The following is a 6,325-nucleotide window of genomic DNA, read 5'->3' as shown; positions in this document are numbered from 1 at the left end:
CATGTCGCTGTGGAGGAATATTGGCCCTCTCTCCCATGCAGAACTCAGCAACATTTGTGGGTTTTCAAGCATGAACTGCTTGTTTCAATTCCTGCCACAACATCTCAATTGCGATTAGGTCTGGACTTTGACTAAGCCATTCCAAAATGTCAAATTTGTCTGGGCCGGGTCATACATTTTCATGTAGACTTGATTTTGTATTTTGGATCATTGTCTTCCTGAATGTCCCAGCTGCGCTTCAGCTTCAGCTCACATACGGATGGCCTGTCATTCTCCTGTAGAATTCTCTGATACAGAGCATAATTCATAGTTCCTTCTATTAAGACTAGTCGTCCAGGTCCTGAGGGAGCAAAGCATCCCCAAATGTTTGTTTTTTATGAAGGCTAATGTGCTTACACTTAGGCATGTTTTTGAATCCGCTTCAGCTAATGGCCACAGTGACCATGATGTATACAAGCTGCTACCAATAAAGTTTCATGTGTTTTTAAACAAGGTGTTTCGTCTTTCTAATTTCTGTGTTACATAGAACTCACTCTGATTGGCCCCATACACACTCAAGTTGTGAAGCCGAAGAACCCTTCTGGAACCCTTTTCTCTAGTAGTGTATGGTTGTGATACAATGGAGTGTTTTTCTGTACAAAAATAAGTACACTAGTGTTGTGGACATGCCACACAATGGCTGTGTAGACATTTTGTGCAGACTAACCCTCCACTGTGTCAGAAAAATATCAGTTGTGCCACAACCATTGTGTCAAATGTGTTGTACATGAGTTTACCAACATGAATGTATGTGTACAGAGCGATGTAGACTGGAGAGATTGGAGATACTGAAGAGCCAGCAGTGTAAGGAACTTTTTAGAAGTTAAAGAAAGATTGTTTGACAAATGCCCCTCTGAGGCTTTAGGGACGTGTCATTGTAGGCCTGTACTCTGTGGGTCTATAAGAGCTGTGTTGTCTCTGATGTGTGTTTACATGAATGGACGGTCACACAGGACCGAGGCTGGAGGCAACAGGATCTTGGTCTGACACAGAACTTTTCATAGAACTTCACAGCCCCATGATGTTGCTACCTCTTCCTAGAAGGACAGAGCTTGAAAAAACAGGTAATGAGAGCCTAAGCAGTGTATAGTCCAGGCTGTTAATGTACAGTACCAGTCAAAAGTTTGGACACCTACTCATTCAAGGGTTTTTCTTTATTTTTAATATTTTCTACATTGTAGAATAATAGTGAAGACATCAAAACTATGAAATAACATATATGGAATCATGTTGTAACCAAAGGAGTGTTAAACAAATCTAAATATATCTTATATTTGAGATTCTTCAAAGTAGCCACCCTTTGACTTGATAAAAGCTATGAACACTCTTGGTATTCTGTCAACCAGCTTTATGAGGTTGTCACCTGGAATGCATTTCAATTAACAGGTGTGCCTTGGTAAACATTCATTTGTGGAATTTATTTCCTTATTGCGTTTGAGCCAATCAGTTGTATTGTGACACGGTAGGGGTGGTGTACAGAAGATAGCCCTATTTGGTAAAAGACCAAGTCCATATTATGGCAAGAACAGCTCAAATGAACAAAGAACAATGATAGTCCATCATTACTTTATGACATAAAGGTCAGTCAATCCGGAACATTTCAAGAACTTCTAGTTTCTTCAAATGGAGTCGCAAAACCCATCAAGCGCTATGATGAAACTGGCTCTCATGAGGACCGCAACAGGAAAGGAAGGCCCAGAGTTACCTCTGCTGCAGGGGAAACATTCATTAGAGCTAACTGCACCTTACATTGCAGCCCAAATAAATGCTTCACATAGTTCAAGTAACAGACACATCTCAACATCAACTGTTCAGAGGAGACCGCGTTAATCAGGCCTTCATGGTCGAATTGCTGCAACAAAAAAAAACACTACTAAAGGACACCAATAATAAGAGACTTACTTGGGCCAAGAAACACGAGCAATGGACATTAGACTGCTGGAAATATGTCCTTGGTCTGACGAGTCCAAATGTGAGATTTTTGGTTCCTTTGGTTCTTGGTTCCTTTTTTTGTCTTTGTGAGACGCAGAGTAGGTGATCGGATGATCTCCACATGTGTGGTTCCCACCGTGAAGCATGGAGGAGGTGTGATGGTGTGGGGGTGCTTTGCTTGTGACACTGTCTGTGATTTATTTAGAATTCAAGGCACACTTAACCAGCATGGCTAACAAAGCGTTCTGCAGCGATATGCCATTCTATCTGGTTTGCGCTTAATGGGAATATATATTTTTTCAACAGGACAATGACCCAACACATCTCCAGGCTGTGTAAGGGCTATTTGACCAAGAAGGAGAGTGATGGAGTGCTGCATCAGATGACCTGGCCACCACAATCACATGACCTCAACCTAATTGAGATGGTTTGCGATGAGTTAGACTGCAGAGTGAAGGAAAAGCAACTCCTTCAACTCCTTCAAGACTGTTGTAAAAGCATTCCTCATGAAGCTGGTTGAGAGAATGCCAAGAGTGTGCAAAGCTGTATCGTCTGTATACCACCCCTACCTTGTCACAATACAACTGATTGGCTCAAACGCATTTACAAGGAAAGAAATTCCACAAATTAACTTTCATTAACTTTCCACCTGTTAATTGAAATGCATTCATGTGACTACCACATGTAAGCTGGTTGAGAGAATACCAAGAGTGTGCAAACTGCCATCAAGGCAAAGGGTGGTGACTTTGAAGAATCGAAAATATATTTTGATTTGTTTAACCTTACCGTTGTCTCGGCGGGTCAGAGTGACCCCGGGCAGCGTTACGAGTTGATCCCCCTTGTCTGTGTGGGTCAGAGTGACCCTGGCAGTGTTAGCAAGGTGTATGTTGTAACCCTCCTACCCCTGTCTGGGCCGGGTCATAGTGACGTCAGAGGGACCCCGGGCATCGTTACGAGTTGATCCCCCTTGTCTGTGTGGGTCAGAGTGACCCTGGCAGCGTTAGCAAGGTGTATGTTGTAACCCTCCTACCCCTGTCTGGGCCGGGTCATAGTCACCCACACTACCACCTGTTGGATACTAGTTGAAGGTCCTGCCCCAGAATTGACATGCGCCACATTCCGGGCAAGGGCCCTATGTGCGAAGCGGCAGGCTATTCCCCCGTACGGGCCCTTGGGCCCTGTGTGAGTTTGGGTATTGATTCTAAAAACGCCCCCCTCCTACACTACCTTGTGGATATTGTGCCTTTTGGGTATGGTTGTTGTTACATAACCCTCCCCTTGTCTCGGCGGGTCAGAGTGACCCCGAGCAGGGTTACGAGTTGATTCCCCTTGTCTGTGTGGGTCAGAGTGACCCTGGCAGCCTTAGCAAGGTGTATGTTGTAACCCTCCTACCCCTGCCTGGGCTGGGTCATAGTGACCCGGGCCCTGTGTAGGCCCTGTGTTATGAGTTGTTCCCCTCTGGTGTCAGAGTGACCGTGGCAGCGTTAGCAAGGTGTATGTTGTAACCCTCCTACCACTGTCTGGGCTGGGTCAGAGTGACCCTGGCCCTGTGTTACGAGTTGTTCCCCTCTGTCTGGGCCGGGTCAGAGTGACCCTGTCACCACTTGTCCCCAAGAACTCAGTGCACGACCTCGGTGCAATCCCACGGGGAGGCCAGCCAAGCGTACCGGATGGGCCGAAGGGCCCGAAGGAGCAGACAGGGCCGACCACGCGCCTCGTCCATTCACGTGGCCACTGTAAGCAGGCCGTAGAGAGGCTACTAATTATTGTCAGGAAGAAGAAGAAGAAGAAGATGAGGATGACGACGATGAGGACGACGACGAGGAGGAATTACGACCCCGCTGAGCGTGAGCCCTCCACCTACGACTGTAAGCCGGCCGTAGAGAGGCTACTAAATATTGTCAGGAAGAAGAAGGAGAAGAAGATGAGGACGATGATGAGGACGACGACGAGGAGGACGACGACGAGGAGGACGACGAGGAGGAATATGACCCCGCCGAGCGTGAACCCTCCGCCTACGACGCCTCGCAGTCCTTGTTTCAGCGCAGCTCAGGTCCTGGAACAGATATCCTCCAGTGTCGACCAAGAAGACGAAGAAGACTACTGAGAATCCGAAGAGGAGGACGTTTCGGAAGATGAAGATGGTGAGGAATACAACCCCAAGCGTGATGCGGACGACGACGACGATGACTCGGCCTCGTGGTCGTGCTCCTCTTCGGATAAAGAGCTAGAGGGAGAGCGAGAGGGAGACATGGCCGCTGCCCGAGAGCGAGACAGAGAGCCAGACAGAGAGCGAGAGCGAGACAGAGAGCCAGATCGAGACAGAGCCAGACAGCCAGAGCGAGACAGAGAGCCAGATCGAGACAGAGAGGACGCGGCGGCAGCCGCCCGAGACCAAAGGGAGACGTTGCTGTCAAAAAACATCAAAATCAAATGGTCCTCCGTGGCCTATCACGGCCCGGACCGGCCCAGCGCAATCCGCCACCCCGGCCCCGTCGTGACGTCGGGCCCCACGGCCTATGCCGCGTCGCGAGCGCTCGACATCGCGTCCACCTTCCGGCTGTTTGTCACACCGGCGATAGAAAGGATAATTGTGGACATGACAAATCTGCAGGGGGTGAGAAAATACGGCGACAGCTGGCGACCCATGGACTCCACCGACCTGCGCGCCTACGTAGGGCTGCTGATCCTAGCCGGGCGTCTACAGGTCCCGAGGCGAGGCCGCGGCCAACCTGTGGGACGCCGAGAGCGGTAGGACTGTGTTCCATGCCACCATGCCGCTCAAGGTGTTTCACAAGTAATCGAGGCTGCTGCGATTCGACAACCGCCAGTCGAGACCCGCGAGACTCGCCACCGACAGACTGGCGGCCATAAGAGAGGTATGGGACCTGTGGGAGGAGCGGCTGCCGGCCCTCTACAACCCGGGGCCCGACGTGACGGTGGACGAACAACTAGAAGGTTCAGAGGTACCGTCTATGTATTTGTGTATGTACATGTAGCATAGAGAGGTAGCAGTAGTAGCATGGCCAGTAGTAGCAATCGGCAGTAGTAGCAATCGGCAGTAGTAGCAATCGGCAGTAGTAGCATCGGCAGTAGCGGTGGCGGCGGCTGCGTGTAATATAAACGTAGTGCGCCCCGATGGTGAGCCAGTAACGATGACGCTGCTAATCTCCTCTCCCCGCTCCCCACCGAGGACGCTGTCCTTTCCGACAGTACATTCCCAGCAAGCCGGCCAAATACGGCATCAAGTCGCGGGTGGCCTGCGACGCCAAGTCCAGCTACGCTTGGAAGAAGCAAGTCTACACCGGCAAGGCGGCCGGCGGAGGCCCCGAGAAGAACCAGGGTGCGCGCGTCATCCTCAATCTGACCGAGGGACTGCCGGGTGGTCACAACGTCACGTGTGACAATTTCTTCACCTCCTACAAACTCGGGCAGCGGCTCCTCGAGAGGAACCTCACCATGGCCGGCACGGTGCGAAAGAACAAGCCCAATCCCTCCCGCGTTGCTCCAGTCAAAGGGCAGACAGGTCTCGTCCTCCAGGTTCGCCTTCACACCCACTGCCACTCTAGTGTCCTACCTGGCAAAGAGAAATAAGAATGTGCTACTTCTGAGTACGCTGCACACGGAGCCCGACGTTAGCGATCGCCGCGACCGGAAGCCGGCCCTCATCCTAGACTACAACTGCAACAAGGGCGGCGTGGACAACCTAGACAAGGTGGTCGGGACCTACAGCTGCAGACGGATGACCACCCGCTGACCCCTGGTCATCTTCCACAACATCCTCGACGTGTCCTCCTACAACACCTTTGTCATATGGCGAGAGAACAAGCCCGACTGGATGCCTGGGCAGCGGAACAAGAGGAGGGTGTTCCTGGAGCAGCTCGGAAAGGCACTCAAGCCGCGTCCGCACTTGTCAAAGTCCTACAGGGTGCCACCGCCGAGGCTCGTCCGCAAGCCCGGGAGCAAGTCGCTGGCCCGGCCGACGCCCCAGCCGTCCCGCCGGGGGTGAGTAAGAGAAAGAGGTGTCAGCTCTGCCCACCCAAGAAGGACGTCAAGACACACACCGCGTGCTGCAGGTGTAAGAAATACATCTGCAAAGGCTGTTCACACGCATACTGTCACACTTGTGCCCATTGGGCCTTTAGCCTAGAGGGGACAGGGTGACCCGGGGGGACACTGTGTCGTAGGCATAATAGGAGGACAACGGGAGGTTCAACACTTTTTTTGGTTACTACATGATTCCATATATGTTATTTCATAGTGTTGATGTCCACCCTATTATTCTACAATGTGGAAAATAGTAAAAATAAAGAAAAACCCTTGAATGAGTAGGTGTGTCCAAACTTTATCCTAA

The 6,325-nt window shown here is 50.6% G+C and overlaps 1 pseudogene; it reads left to right on the top strand.

Moving 5' to 3' along the window:
• Nucleotides 1–4,222: 4,222 nt before the first annotated feature.
• Nucleotides 4,223–5,980, top strand: LOC118362084 (piggyBac transposable element-derived protein 4-like; annotated as a pseudogene).
• The last annotated feature ends 345 nt before the right edge of the window (nt 5,981–6,325 follow it).

This window comes from Oncorhynchus keta, chromosome 2, assembly GCF_023373465.1.
Source record: "Oncorhynchus keta strain PuntledgeMale-10-30-2019 chromosome 2, Oket_V2, whole genome shotgun sequence".
Classification (NCBI taxonomy): Eukaryota; Metazoa; Chordata; class Actinopteri; order Salmoniformes; family Salmonidae; genus Oncorhynchus; species Oncorhynchus keta.
This window is presented reverse-complemented; position numbering and strand designations above follow the sequence as displayed.